This window comes from Ovis canadensis, chromosome 12, assembly GCF_042477335.2.
Source record: "Ovis canadensis isolate MfBH-ARS-UI-01 breed Bighorn chromosome 12, ARS-UI_OviCan_v2, whole genome shotgun sequence".
Lineage (NCBI taxonomy): Eukaryota > Metazoa > Chordata > Mammalia > Artiodactyla > Bovidae > Ovis > Ovis canadensis.
This window is the reverse complement of record NC_091256.1, coordinates 19,469,887-19,486,248: the sequence shown is the minus strand read 5'-3', so window position 1 is coordinate 19,486,248 and position 16,362 is coordinate 19,469,887.

The window sequence follows — 16,362 nt, the reverse complement described above, 5'->3', positions numbered from 1 at the left end:
TCCTATTTGGAACTCTCTGGGTTTCTTGGACTTGGGTGATTATTTCTGCTATTATCTCCTCAAGTCTTTTCTCATGGTCTTTCTTTTTGTCTTCTTCTTCTGGGACTCCTATAATTCGAATGTTGGAGTGTTTCATATTGTCCTGGAGGTCTCTGAGACTGTCCTCATTTCTTTTAATTCGTTTTTCTCTTTTCCTCTCTGATTCATTTATTTCTACCATTCTATCTTCTATTTCACTAATCCTATCTTCTGCCTCCATTATTCTACTATTTGTTGCCTCCAGAGTGTTTCTGATCTCATTTATTGTGTTATTCATTATATATTGACTCTTTTTTATTTCTTCTAGGTCCTTGTTAAACCTTTCTTGCATCTTCTCAATCCTTGTCTCTAGGCTATTTATCTGTGATTCCATTTTGATTTCAAGATTTTGGATCATTTTCACTATCATTATTTGGAATTCTTTCTCAGGTAGATTCCCTATCGTTTCCTCTTTTGTTTGGTTTTGTGGGCATTTCTCCTGTTCCTTTCCTGCTGAGTATCCCTCTGTCTCTTCATCTTCGTTATATTTTTGCATTTGGGGTGGCCTTTCTATATTCTGGGAATTTGTGGAGTTCTCTTTATTATGGAGCTTCCTCACTGTGCGTGAGGTTGTATCAGTGGCTTGTCAAGGTGTCTTGGTTAAGGAGGCTTGTGTTGGAGTTCTGGTGGTTGGAGCTGGATTTCTTCTCTCTGGAGTGCAATGAAGTGATGAGTAATTGGTTATGAAACGTCAATGGTTTTGGAGTAACTTGAGCTGCCTGTATATTGAAGCTCAAGGGTGTGTTCCTGTGTTGCTGGAGAATTTGCGTGGTATGTCTTGCTCTGGAACTTGTTGGCCCTTGGGTGGTGCTTGGTTTCAGTGTAGATATTGAGGCATTTGATGAGCTCCTATTGATTAATGTTTCCTGGATTCAGGAGTTCTCTGATGTTCTCAAGATTTGAACTTAAGCCTCCTGCTTCTGATTTTCAGTTTTATTTTTACAGTAGCCTCAAAACTTCTCCATCTATACAGAACCATGATAAAATATCTAGGTTAAAGATGAAAAGTTTCTCCACGTTGAGGGACACTCAGAGAGGTTCACTGAGTTACATGGAGAAGAGAAGAGAAGAGAAAAGAAGAGAAGAGAAGAGAAGAGAAGAGAAGAGAAGAGAAGAGAAGAGAAGAGAAGAGAAGAGGGAGGGGGTAATTAGAGGTGACTCGAATGAGATGAGGTGGGATCAAAAGAGGAGAGAGCAAGCTACCCAGTAACCACTTCCTTATGTGTGCTCCTCAGTCTGGACCTCTCAGAGGTGTTCACAGAGTTAAACAGGGAAGAGGAAAGGGAGGAGGAAGTATACAGAGGTCGCCAGGAGGATAAAAGGGAAATGAAAAGGAGAGAGACAGATCCAGCCAGTAACCAGTTCCTTAAGTGTTCTCCACCATCTGGAACACACAGAGATTCCCAGAGTTGGGTAGAGAAGAGAAGGGGGAAGGAAGAGACAGAGGCCACCTGGTGGAGAAAAAGGAGAGTCCAAAGGAGGAGAGAGTGGGGTCAAGCCAGTAATCTCACTCTCAGGTAAAATTGGGTACTGAAGTTTGGGTTTTTAAATGTAAAAATTGGCAACAAATACCAAAAAGCAAAGATTAAAAATCTAGGGTAGAGTTTGCATTTTCAAATAAACAATATTAAAGAAAAGAAGAAGAAGAAGAAAAATAAAAACAAAGCCACAAGAATTATTAAAAAACAATAACAAGAACCACAAAAAGACTGTATATGGAATTTGCTTTAAAAAATAGGGTCTTTTTTTTTGAAAAATAATAGTAGGTTATAAAAATAAAAATTAAAGGAGAAATAGAGGACTTAAAAATTTTAAAAAGTTAAAAAAGAAGAAGAAGAAAAAAAAAAACAACCACACAACAACATCAACAAAAAAAAAGAAAAGAAAAGAAAAGAAAAAAAAAGAATGATAAAAAAATAGTAAAGGTATATCTGGCCCTTTTTCTGGTGTTGTGGGCAGTGTGGGGTCACTTCCAAGGTGGTTCCCTCTGTTTAACTTCTTCTGTTTGCTGGTCTCTTCAGCGTGTGATTTCCGTCCTGACACAGAGGGGGTGGTGGTGGACACTATTTTTTTTTTTTTTTTAGGCTCACTTGTTCAGTCTCTCTGTGGGGAAGGAGGGATGCTGCAAACAAATAACACTGGCACGTGCTAGCAGTGTCTCAGCCCCGCTGGGCCTGCCCCTGCTCTTGGCACACACTGCTCAGGCTCTACGTTGCTCCTCCAGGAACCATCTGAGGTTGGCTCTAGGCTGCATGCACCTCCCTGGTCTAAGCCGCTCAGGCTCGGCTCTCAGGTAGCCCTCAGAGGTGCAGATTCAGTTGGGACTGCGTTTTGTGCCCTTCTCAGGTCCGAGTAGCTCAGGTGCTTGGCAAGCGCGGTCACTGTGACTTATCGCCTTTCCCATCTCTGCTGCTCAGTTTTCTGGATGTACTGCTGGCGACCCTTGGGAGGTGGATGGTGAGTGTCCAGAACCCCCAAAAGTCTTAACAAAGAAGCCCCTTGCATTTTGGTAGGTAAAGTCTCTCCTGGGTTGCAATTGCCCCCTTCCAGCCCTTATGGCTTTGGCTGCCTGTCCCCAGCAGGGGATGGTCTGCAGCCGGCTATTTCTGTTCCGTCCTTTGTTCTGTGCGTGGTCCTAGCGGTGTCTTATGTTTGAGCTTTTTGCGTGGTAGCTATCCCACAGTCTGATTTGCTAGTCCAAGTTAGTTCGCTCTGGTTATGTGCGGGGCATTCCTGCCTGATTCTTAAAAAGCACTGCAGCCCGCACCTCCTGCACCTCCCTGCCTTGCCCCCACTTGCTAGTGGCGGATGCAGGCATCTGTGCTGCTTTTCCACTGGGGGAGTTACTCTTGGGCTTGTAATCTGTTGGTTTTAATTATTTATTTATTTTTTCTTCCTGTTATGTTGCCCTCTGTGCTTCCAAAGCTCGCCACAGACTCAGCAGCGAGAATATTGCCTGATGTTTAGAATCCTCTCTTCTTAAGATTCCCTTCCCTGGACAGGACTCCTTTCCCGGGATGGAGCTCCCTCCCTACCTCCTTTGTCTCTTTTTTCCTCTTTTATATTTTTTCTTACCTGTTTTTGAAGACAATGATCTGCTTTTCTGGGTGCCTGATGTCCTCTGACAGCATTCAGAAGTTGTTTTGTGGAATTTGCTCAGCGTTGAAATGTTATTTTGATAAATTTGTGAGGGAGAAAGTGGTCTCCCCATCCTATTCCTCCACCATCTTAGGACCGCCTGATCTCCTTTAGAATGGGCTGGTTGGATCTTCTTGCAGTCCAAGGGACTCTCAAGAGTTTTCTCCAACACCACAGTTCAAAAGCATCAATTCTTTGGCACTCAGCTTTCTTCACAGTCCAACTCTCACAACCATACATGACTACTGGAAAAACCATAGCCTTGACTAGACGGACCTTCGTTGGTAATGTAATGTCTCTGCTTTTCAAGATGCTGTCTAGGTTGGTCATAACTTTTCTTCCAAGGAGTAAGCGTCTTTTAATTTCATGGCTGCAATCACCATCTGCAGTGATTTTGGAGCCCAAAAAAGTAAAGTCTGACACTGTTTCCACTGTTTCCCTATCTATTTCCCATGAAGTGATGGGACCAGATGCCATGATCTTCATTTTCTGAATGTTGAGCTTTAAGTTAACTTTTTCACTCTCCTCTTTCACTTTCATCAAAGGCTTTTTTGTTGCTCTTCACTTTCTGCCATAAGGGTGGTGTCATCTGCATATCTGAGGTTATTAATATTTCTCCCAGACAGATTAAATAATTTTTAAATATTTAAAAAATAAAACATAATTTTCTCATGTTCTGGAGCTTGAAAGTCCAAAAATCAAAGTTGCAACGTGGTGCTTAGAGTTTAGAAATTCTCTGGCTTGCAGAAGGCCCCCTTTTTGCTATATTTCATTTGGTCTTTAGTGCATGCATGTAAAGAGTGAGAAAAAGAATTATTTGGTCTCTTTCATGCAGGCACTAATTCTATATTATTAGAACTCTACCTACCCTGATGACCTCCTTAAACTATTTCCTTAATGGGACCATCTTCAAATATAGCCACACTATTATTTAGGGTTTCACCATTGGAAATTTGAGTAACTGGAACATTCATTCTATAGCACAGTGGGATTGAGAACAGTGATAAAGACTGGCTTGGGGAAGGTGGAAATCATCCAGAGCAGGACAGACAGACATGAGTATACTAAAACACTGGAGAAAATGAAGGCATTGTTAAAAAAGATTCAATAAGGATACTGAGACAGAGCATCCAGAGATATAACAGAGGAACTATGGATATTTTTATTTTGGTGGGAAAGGGAAAATAATATTTCATCAAGGCAGGCCTGACTCAGATGCTGCCATAGGTCGCATGAAAAGAGAACTGAAACGTGTCTTCTGGGTTCAGCACCACGCCAGCGGAAACCATAGAGTGATTAAAGAGGAATTTTTTGAAGAAAATTTGATTGGTTTTCACTGTACAAAGTTGCTATTTATTTTGTGATGCTAAATTAATTACAACTATGATACTTCACACAATGAAATTCATGTTTAATAGATTTAAATTAATGAAATCAATTTTCTTTGATAAATAGCATGGAATTTTGTCCATAGAGATGCTTTCCTTGAATGACAAGAAACTCCTGCAAATTGAGTACTAATTAGCACAATCAGCTCACAGTGGATAAAAAATAGATGCTTGTTTCTTTGAAGAAAAAATTACAACATATTCACTGGAGCTAATTTTAGAGTCTAGGGTTCACTAAAAACCTGCTGTTATGAATCAAATAAGAAGGCATGACAGACAGGAAAATATCTGTGAAATACACACCTGATAGGAGACTGTCATCTGGACTATAAAAATAACTCTTTAAAGTTTAAGCCTAGCTAAAAAAAAGAACCAAAGGTCTCCACAGTCATCAAACAAAAGAAAAAAAAAAAAACAGATATATGGATGACAGAGTATAAAAATGATTCTCCCATGATATGTCATCAGGGAAATTCAGATTAAAACAATGAAATGCCACTACACACTTACTAGAAAAACTCAAATTCAGAACACTAACATCATCAAATTTTGGCAAAGATGGGGCAGAGACAAAACCTCTCATTCATTGCTGGTGGGAATGAAAAAGGGTTCAGCCACTTTGGAAGACAATTTGTTGGTTTCTTGCAAAAATAAGCATATCTTTACCATATGACCCAGGGACCATGGTTCTTAAAGCATTTACCCAAAGAACTTGTAAATTTGTGTATACACATAACTCTGCACAAAGATGTTTATAACAGCTTTACTTGTAATTATCAAAATTTGTAATTAGTCAATATGTTCTTTAGGTGAATAGACAAACTGTGGAGCATCTACATGCTGGAATATCATTTATTACTAAAAATAAATGATGTATCAAGCCATGAAAACATAGAGGAAACATATAAGCAGGTTAAAAAGTGAAAAAAAAAAAGCTAATATGAAGACTGCATACTGTATAATTCCACTATATAACACCTAGGGAAAACTATTCAGGCAGTGTAATTTCTGTGGTTTCCATGTTGGTAGGGGAAATGAAGAATGAACAGATCAAGCAGATGAAGGTGAAAACTAAGATTATAGCTACTGGTCCCATCACTTCATGTAAATCAATTCAGTTCAGTCACCTAATCATGTCTGATTGTTTGCAAACTCATGTTTGCAGCATGCCAGGCTTCACTGTCCATCACCAACTCGCACAGCTTGCTCAAACTCATGCCCATAGAGTCAGTGATGTCAACCAACCATCTCATCCTCTGTCATCCACTTCTCCTTCTGCCTTCAAACTTGCCCAGCATTAGGGTTTTTTCCAATGAGTCAGTTCATTGCATCAGGTGGCCAAAGTTTTGGAGTGTCAGGTCTAGTATCAGTCCCTCCTATGAATGTTCAGGACTTATTTCCTTTAGGATTGACTGGTTGGATCTTCCTCCTGTCCAAGGGACTGACAAGAGTCTTCTCCAAAACCAGAATTAAAAAGCATGTTCCTCAGCACTCAGCTTTCTTTATGGTTCAACTCTCACATCCAAACATTACTGGAAAAATCATAGCTTTGACTATATGGACATATACCAGCAAATAATGTCTCTGCTTTTTAATATGCTGTTTAGGCTGGTCATAGCTTTTTGTCTAAGGAACAAACATCTTGTAATTTCATGGCTACAGTCACCACAGTGATTTTGGAGCCCAAGAAAATAAAGTCTGTCAAAGTTTCCATTGTTTCCCCATCTATTTGCCATGAAGGGATGGGACTGGATGCCGTGATCTTAGTTTTTTGAATGTTGAATTTTAAGCCAGCTTTTTCACTCTCCTCTTTCACTTTCATGAAGAGATTCTTTAGTTCCTCTTTGCTGTCTGCCATAAGGGTGGTGTCATCTGCATATCTGAGGTTATTGATATTTCTCTCAGCAATTTTGATTCCAGCTTGTGCTTCTTCCAGCACAGCATTTGTTTCTAGTGATGTTTCCTAAAGCCCACTTGACTTTGGACTGCAGGATATCTGGCTCCAGGCGAGTGCTCACACCATCGTGGTTACTGGGTCATTAAGTTCTTTTTTTGTATGGTTCTTCTGTGTAAACTTGCCATCTCTTCTCAATATTCTATGCTTCTCAGGTCCGTACTGCTTCTGTCTTTTATTGTGTCCATTTCTGCATGAAATATTCCCTTGGTATCTCTAATTTTCTTGAAGAGATCTCTAGTCTTTCCCATTTTATGGTTTTCCTCTATTTATTTACATTGACCACATAGGAAGGCATTCTTATCTCTCCTTGCTATTCTTTGGAACTCTGCATTCATATGGATATATCTTTCTTTCTTTTTTTTTTTTTTTAACTACGATTTTTCCTTCTCTTCTTTTTCTTAGCTATTTTCAAGGCCTCCTCAGACAACCATTTTGCTTTCTTGCATTTCCTTCTCTTGGGGATGGTTTTGATTTTTGCCTCCAGTACAATGTCACAGATCTCCACCCATAGTTCTTTAGACACTCTATCAGATCTGATACCCTGAATCTGTCACTTCTTGTGTAATCATAAGGCATTTGATTTAGGTCATACCTGACAGGTCTAATGGTTTAACATATTTTCTTCAATTTAAGTCTGAATTTTGCAATAAGGAATTCATGATCTGAGCCAGTATCAGCTCCCAGTCTTGATTTTTTTGGCTGTATAGAGCTTCTCCATTCTCAGCTGCAAAGAATATAATCAACGTGATTTTAGTATTGACCATCTGGTGATGTTCATATGTAGAGTTGTCTCTTGTGTTGTTGGAAAAGGGTGTTTGCTGTGACCAGTGCATTCTCAGCAAATCTCTGTTAGCCTTTGCCCTGTTTCATCTTGTACTCCAGGGCAAACTTGCCTGTTATTTTAGGTATCTCTTGACCACCTACTTTTGCATTCCAGTCCACTATGATGAAAAGGGCATCTTTTCTGTGTGTTATTTCTAGAAGGCCTTGTAAGTTTTCATAGAACAGTTCAACTTTCACTTGTTCTGCATTAGTGGTTGGGACACAGACTTGGATAACTGTGATATTGAATTGTTTGCCTTGTAAACAAACAGAGATCATTCTCTCACTTTTGAGATTTCACCGAAGTACCACATTTTGGACTCATTTGTTGCCTATGAGGTCTATTCAATTACTTCTAAGGGATTCTTGCCCACTATAGTAGATGTAATTGTCATCTGAATTAAATTTTTCTGTTCCAGTCCATTTTAGTTCACTGATTCCTAAAATGTCAATGTTCCCTCTTGCCATCTCCTGTTTGACTGCTTCCAATTTACCTTGATTCATGGATGTAACATTCCAGGTTCCTATGTGATATTTTTTTACAGCAGAGGACTTTCCAACCATCACAACTGGGTGTTGTTTTGCTTTGGCTCAGCCTCTTCATTTTTTCCTGACCTATTTCTCTGCTTTTCTACAGTAGCATATTGGGCACCCACCGATCTGGGGAGTTCATCTTTCAGTACAGTTCAGTTCAGTTCAGCCGCTCAGTCATGTCTGACTCTTTGCAACCCCAAGGACTGCAGCACACCAGGCCTCCCTATCCATCACCAACTCTCAGAGTCCACCCAAACCCATGTCCATTGAGTCAGTGATGCCATCCAACCATTTCATCCTCTGTCTTCCCCTTCTCCTCCTGCCCTCAATCTTTCCCAGAATCAGGGTCTTTTCAACTGAGTCAGCTCTTCTCATCAGGTGGCCAAAGTACTGGAATTTCAGGTTCAACATCAGTCCTACCAATGAACACCCAGGACTGATCTCCTTTAGGATGGACTGACTGTATCTCCTTGCAGTCCAAGGGACTCTCAAGAGCCTCCTCCAACACCACAGTTCAAAAGCATCAATTCTTCAGTGCTCAGCTTTCTTTATAGTCCAACTCTCACATCCATATATGACCACTGGGAAAACCATAGCCTTGACTAGAGGGACCTTTGTTGGCAAAATAATGTCTCTGCTTTTGAATATGCTGTCTAGGTTGGTTATAACTTTCCTTCCAAGGAGTAAGTTTCTCTTAATTTCATGGCTGCAATCACCATCTGCAATAATTTTGGAGTCCAGAAAAATAAAGTCTGACACTGTTTCCACTGTTTCCCCATCTATTTGCCATGAAGTGATGGGACCAGATGCCATGATCTTAGTTTTCTGAATGCTGAACTTTAAGCCAGCTTTTTCACTCTCCTCTTTCACTTTCATCAAGAGACTCCTTAGTTCCTCTTCACTTTCTACCATAAAGGTGGTGTCATCTGCATATCTGAGGTTATTGATATTTCTCTTGGCAAACTTGCTTCCAGCTTGTGCTTCCTCCAGCCTAGGGGTTCTCATGATATACTCTGCATATAAATAAAATAAGCAGGGTGACAACATATAGCCTTGATGTACTCCTTTTCTTATTTGGAACCAGTCTGTTTTTCCATGTCCAGTTCTAACTGTTGCTTCCTCACCTGTATACAGGTTTCTCAGGAGGCAGGTCGGGTGTTCTGGTATTCCCATTATTTCAGAATTTTTCACAGTTTATTGTGATCCACACAGTCAAAGGCTTTGGCATAGTGAATAAAGCAGAAATGGATGTTTTTTCTGGAACTCTTTTGCTTTTTCGAAGATCTAGCAGATGTTGGCTATTTGATCTCTGGTTCCTCTGCCTTTTTCTAAAACCAGCTTGAACATCTGGAAGTTCATGAGTCACATACTGCTGAAGCCTGGCTTGGAGAATTTTGAGCATTACTTTACTAGCATCTGAGACAAGTGCATTTGCACAGTAGTTTGAGCATCCTTTGGCTTTGCCTTTGCTTGGGATTGGAATGAAAACTGACATTTTCCAGTCCTGTGGCCACTGCTGAATTTTCCAAATTTGCTGGCATATTGAGTGCAGCACTTTCACAACATCATCTTCCAGTATTTGAAATAGCTCAACTAGAATTCCATCACCTCCACTAGGTTTGTTCATAGTGATGCTTCCTAAGGCCCAGTTGACTTCACATTCCAGGATGTCTGGCTCTAGGTGAGTGATCACGAATGCAATTAATTTGAACAATTTGTCTTTCCCAGAACCCCAAAGTCAGAAAGTGTACTTATTTTTTTTTTAACAAAGACTCTTTCTTAACAACAATAAATGAGAGAAATTGCCATCACAAAGGAATTAATTATCATAAAGTAGGTCTCAGAGACTTCTAGCATTACATGAATTATAGGCAGCTATAGGAAGAACTAATTAGGATTTGCTATTTAAACAATACTGATTAAAACAAACTCTGAATAAATGCATTTTTGGAATCCTTTCTCTTTTATGTGACTAGCTTATGGATAATCTCACTTGTCCATGTCACTAATCTGTGAGTCCTTTAGACATTAAGTGCTGTATGTTAAATACTTAAATATTTGAAGTTTTAAAACAAAATGTATCTTTTCAAATAATTAGATAAAACATACTATTCACATTTAGTTTTTAATGAAGAAACTGATCAGGTCAGAGTGAAAAAGTGCTTTGATTTAACCTTGAAGAAGTTTTTATAACTCATTCTATGGCTTTTTTTAAATTGATAAGAACATTATTACAGCAGAAAATTAGGTGGGAAATAATAATTATAAAAATGTACAATTTTTCAGAATATGAAGAACACAAATTTTAGTAAGATTTGGTAATTAAATCCTATTTAAATGCTTACCAGGAGATAGTGAAGGACAGGGGATCCTACCATACTATATTCTGTGAGGTCTCAGAGTCAGACACAACTTAGAGACTGAACAACAACAAAACTCTTACCACTAGTGGAACAGTAAATTAAAATATTCCCAAAGTGACTTTCAGATGTCAAGCAACTGATTTCCCTTATCTATTATTATGTCGTGTTAGAATTTTAATTCATATTTACTAAAATGCACTTTCAACTGTACAGTTTAACAAACATTTACAAGTGATCATACCTGTGTAAATTCCACATAGTATGTTTACTGAATCTTTCCTTCTTCTCTTATGCCTATTTGCAGTCAACACCTTCCCAACACATTAACTATTGACAACCACCAATATGCTCTCACTAGATTCAATTGCTTTAAAATTCCTAGTTAACAGAATCATGTGAAATGAGGTATCATGGATCCTGACTTTTTGCACTTTGCATAGTGATTTTGAAATTCACCCATGTTATTGTTCATATAGCTAATTTGCTCCTTTTTAATGACTGCTGAGGACTATTCCATTGTTGTTGTTGTTGTTGAGTCACCCAGTTGTGACTGACTCTCTGTGACCCTGTGGACTGCAGCACCCCAGGCCGTCTTGACCCTCACCATCTCCTAGAGTTTGCCCAATTTCATGTTCATTTCATTGGTGATGCTGTCATGCCATCTCATCCTCTGATGCCCTCTTCTTCTTCTGTCCTCAATCTTTCCTAAAATCAGGGATTTTACCAATGAGTCTTCTGTTCACATCAGATGCCCCAAATACTGGAGCTTCAGCTTTAGCGTCAGTCCTTCCAGTTAATATTCAGAGTTGACCTCCCTTAAGATTGACTGGTTTGACCCTTGCTGTCCAAGAATTTCAGGAGTATTTTTCAGCACCACAGTTCCAAGCCATCAATTTTTTGGCATTCTGACTACAGACCAGCTCTCACAACCCTACATGATCACTGGGAAGACCATAGCCTTGACTATATGGACCTTTGTCAGCAAAATAATGTCTCTTATTTTCAACACACTGACTAGGTTTGCCATCGTTTTCCTGCCAAGAAGCAATTGTCTTCTGATTTCATGGCTGTAGTCACCATCTGCAGTGATTTTGGAGCCCAAGAGGAGGAAATCTGTCACTACTTCCACCTTTTCCCCTTCCATTTGCAATGCAAATAGATGCCAGATGCCATGATCTTAGTTTTTTTTTTTTTTTCTAATATTTAGTCTAAAGCCGGCTCTTTCACACTCCTCCTTCACCCTCCTCCTTCACCCTCATCAAGAAACTCTAGTTCCTCTTTGCTTTCTGCCATAAGGGTGGTATCATCCGCATATCTGAGGTTGTTGATGTTTCTCCCGCTTTTCTTGATTCCAACTTGTAACTCATCCAGTCTGGCATTTCTCATGATGTGCTCAAGGTGACAGTAGACAGCCCTCTCATACTCATTTCTGGATCTTAAGCCAATTAGTTGTTCCATACAGTGTTCTAACTGTTGTTTCTTGACCCACATACAGGTTTCTTAGGAGACAGGTAAGATTTTCTGATATTCCCATCTCTCTAAGTGGAGAAGGCAATGACACCCCACTCCAGTGCTCTTGCCTGGAAAATCCCATGGATGGAGGAGCCTGGAAGGCTGCAATCCATGGGGTCGCTGAGGGTTTGACACGACTGAGTGACTTCACTTTCAGTTTTCACTTTCATGCATTGGAGAAGGAAATGGCAACCCACTCCAGTGTTCTTGCCTGGAGAATCCCAGAGATGGGGGAGCCTGGTGGGCTGCCATCTATGGGGTCACATAAAGTCAGACACGACTGAAGTGACTTAGCAGCAGCAACAGCATCTCTCTAAGAACTTTCCACAGTTTGTCATGATCCACCCATTCAAAGGCTTTAGTGTACTTGATAAAAAGAGATAGACATTTTTCTGGAATTCTTTTGCTTTTTCTATGATCCAGCTAATGTTGGCAATTTGATGTCTATGTCTTCTTCCTTTTCTAAACCCACCTTGGACATCTGGAATTTCATGGTTCCCATAATGCTACAGCCTAGCATGCAATCTTTTAAACATGACCTTACTAGAATGGGAGATGAGTGAAACTGTCCAATGGTTAGCATGTTCTTTGGTACCACCCTTTATGGGCTTTGGGATGAGGATTGACCTTTTCCAGTCCTGTGGCCACTGCTGGGTCTTACAGATTTGTTGACATAATGAAGGCAAAATCTTAATGATGGAAGCATCCTTTAGGGATTTGAATAATTATACTGGGATTTTATTGCATCCACTAGATTTATTAACAACAATGCTTCTTAAGGCCCACTTGACTTCACATTCCAGTAATGGCTCTGGATGACTAATTGTAGTAACCTGGTTCATTAAGTTCTTTCTTACACAGTTCTTCCATGTATTATTTCCATCTCTTCTTGATTTCTTCAGTGTCTACTAGGTCTTGTCTCTTCTAGCCATTTTTTGGAACTCTGCACTTAATTGGATTCCCTCTTTCTCTTGCTGTTCATATCTCTTCTTTTTCTGCTAGTTGTAAAGCCTCCTCAGATAACCACTGTTCCTTCTTTCTTCTCTTTTGCTTTGGGATGGTTTTGTTTGCTGCCTCCTATACAATATTATGGACCTCTGTCCACAGTTCTTCAGGCACACTGTTAACTAGCTCTAGTCCCTTGAATCTATTCATTATGTCTACTGCAAATTTATATGGGATTTGATTAAATCATACCTGGCTGGCCAACTGGTTTTTTTTGTTGTTTGTTTTTGGTTTTTTTTTTCGGTCTGAATTTTGCTATGAAAAGCAGATGATATGAGCCACAGTCAGCTCCAGGTTTTGTTTTTGCTGACTGTATACAGTTTCTCCATCTTTGGCTACAAAGAATGCAATCAATTTGATTGATTCCATTGTAAACTATACCAAAATGTGTTTACTATTCATGAGTTAATAGCATTTGAGTGTGCCTTTTAGAAAGCTATTATGAAAATTTTATGTTCAAGTCTTATGTAAACATGCACGAAATTTAAAAAGCTACAGTTCTGATAAATTCTCTGAGCAAGTCTTTTTGCACTGCTTTCATTTTCTGAAAGTATTTATTTCTGGTTTTTATTCTTTTGTTCCCCCCTTATAGTAAGTTTCTATTCTCAGTCTCTCAGTCTTTGCTACCTCATGAGCTACAATCAACCAGGCTCCTCTGTCCATGGGATTCTCCAGGCAAGAATACTGGAGTGGGTTGCCATTTCCTCCTCTGAGGTATCTTCCCCACCTAAGGGTTGAACCCATGGCCCCTGTGTCTCCATATGGAATTAAAGCCCACTTTTTAACTGGTTTTTATGTGAACTGTTCCTAAGCTGAAGAAGGTAAGATTCAGGATGAATTTTCTAATGACACAGAGCTCCAGATTCTGTTGTTCTGTTTTTGCCATGTGTTAGTGTTAGTGTTAGTCACCCAGTCATGCCTGACTCTTTGTGATCCATGGACTGCAGCCCACCAGGCTCCTCTGTCCATGAGATTTTCCAGGCAAGGATACTGGAGTGGGTTGTCATTTTCGTCTCCAGGGGATCTTCCCAACCCAGGGATTGAACCTGGATCTCCTGCACTGCAGGCAGATTCTTTACCAACTGAGCTACAATAGTGTTCACAGATATGGTGGCTTTGCTTTGCTTTTCTGGGCCAGCTTCCCTCTTCCACTTTTATCTGGACCTTTCCCTTCTTTTTTTCCCATTTTGATCTCTACATTGTTTATTTTTGTGCCGCATCCAGAAATTCCTTTTTACTGTGCTATCTGATCCTACAACATATGGTTAGCTGGTCAGTTTTGAGAGTTCTTGTAATTGTATAGATCGAATCATGTGAAACTAGCACTTTCACATGCTGTACTGAGTTACACTGGTTCTTCTCTGCAAATATAGTATTAACGTGAACTTTTTGCATCTGTTTGCCTTTATTTAGTTTTGAGATTTGTGGGGACAGCTCATCTCCTAATTTTACTGCAAAAAATAGTATTCATAGGTTTCATAATGAGGATATATAACTGCTCTCCTGCTTTTTATCAGGATTTAGAAAACTATGCTTTAATCTCCATCTGCCTAGAATCTCCTAGTTATTTTTAAATGCCTTCATACAGCTGTCTTAGAAAATGCTTTAGTCACTGATTTTTGTTCCCAAAGTAATTTTCTCATTAATTTATAATTAGCTATGGTCATTCTGCCAGTAAATCATTAATGTTGAGACAGGTTTCTTTACTTTGATGACTTGCATCAATGTTAACTTTAAGGGGAAAAAACTATAAACAGTTCTGCAACATTTTCAAGGAGTCAGATTTAAATAGGGGTATATACTGCTGCTGCTAAGTCATTTCAGTTGTGTTCGACTCTGTGCGACCCCAAAGACAGCAGCCCACCAGGCTCCTCTGTCCCTGGCATTCTCCAGGCAAGAGCACTAGAGTGGGTTGCCATTTCCTTCTCCGATGCATGAAAGTGACAAGTGAAAGTGAAGTCGCTTGGTCGACTCTTAGTGATCCCATGGACTGCAGCCTACCAGGCTCCTCCGTCCATGGGATTATCCAGGCAAGAGTACTGGAGTGGGTTACCATTGCCTTGTCCGAGGGGCATGTGTGGCCTCCTCTACAAGATCTTTACGATATTATAAGATACAAAGTTCCTCATTTTGGTTGTTTAAAACTCTTATTAGCCATATTTTTTAGCTTTTAAACCTATTCCTTCATATTTGAAAATAAAGCCAATGTTCAAACAAGTAGAAAGAGAATGAGTGTAAAATTCAAAATATACTTAATAAATTAATAAAACGTATAGAAGTTAATTTCAGCATTTTTGGATAGGAAAACTGTTCATGGAGTGGAAATACACTTGGTTTTACTATAGATAATGGCTTACGTATTTATTATGGGACTCAGTTCTGTCACCAAAATGCAAGTTTATGGGCCGGCATACACAGAGAGGTGAAACAATACCAAAATATCAGAGTTTAGAGCAGAGAAACATTTATTGAAGGCCATGCAAGGAGAGGGGTGGCTTTTGCATTAAAAACACCTCAAACTCTCAGCAAAACCCTTTTCAAGGAGAGAGGAGAGAGAGGCATGAGGTGTGGTTGTAAAAATCTTGGTGTCAGATCCCTCGTTCTGGAGGTCAGGTCATGGTCAGGTAACATATTCTTGTAAATCTCGAACAAGTGTTATCCTCTGTCCTGACAAGAAAGGGAAGGTCTCAAGGCATGACTTTCCCCTCCAAGGTTTGGTCCTGCTGAGGTAAGGCCAACCTCCGCTGGTAGTACCCCCAGGGCAGGGTCCTCAGACCCTGCTCAACTGTCATTGCTGAGGGAGCCAGGCACCCAGACCGACTGGCCCTCAGGCCCCTAGGTTGCCCATATGGCAGGGAACTGGAGGGTGTGGAAGGAGGCAAGTTCCACAAAAAGGGTCCCAACAAGATGGTTGCTGCCATGAGGAGGCAGAGGTGGGGATGGGGGGAGGGTCACAACTTCCTCAAGGCCTGGCCTTGATGAGAGTTCTGGAGACCAGCAGGACACAGTCCTCCACCTGTAACCTGGGCCCCCAGCTCACCCACTTAGCAAGGGCTACATGAGCTGGAGGGCCATGAGGAGAAGGCCGGGATCCACCTCTGACCTCAGTCTCCTCTTGCTTATGATCACTGCTCCACTGACCACTGATCTAATGGAACCTCTAACAGTTGATAACAGACAGTTGCTCACCTGGGGGAGAAGACCATTGCCATGCGAACCAATGGCTGAGCAAGATTACTAATGTTTGCTCATTGACGGTTGCTCATATGGGGGCAGGGCCCACAGTGCCTGACCAATAGCTTTAAGACACACGTGAAAGCTCACTCATGTCCAACTCTTTGTGACCCCATGGACTGTAGCCTGCCAGGTTCCTCTGTCCATAGAATTTTCTAGGCAAGAATATTGGAGTGGATTGCCATTTCCTATTCCAGGAAATTTTCCCAATCTAGAGATAGAACTCATGTATCCTGTGTCTCCTACATTGGCAGGCAGATTCTTTACCACTGCAGACACTTTGGGACACACTAGGGGACAATTAATGGTCTTCTCAGTAACCATTTCCTGG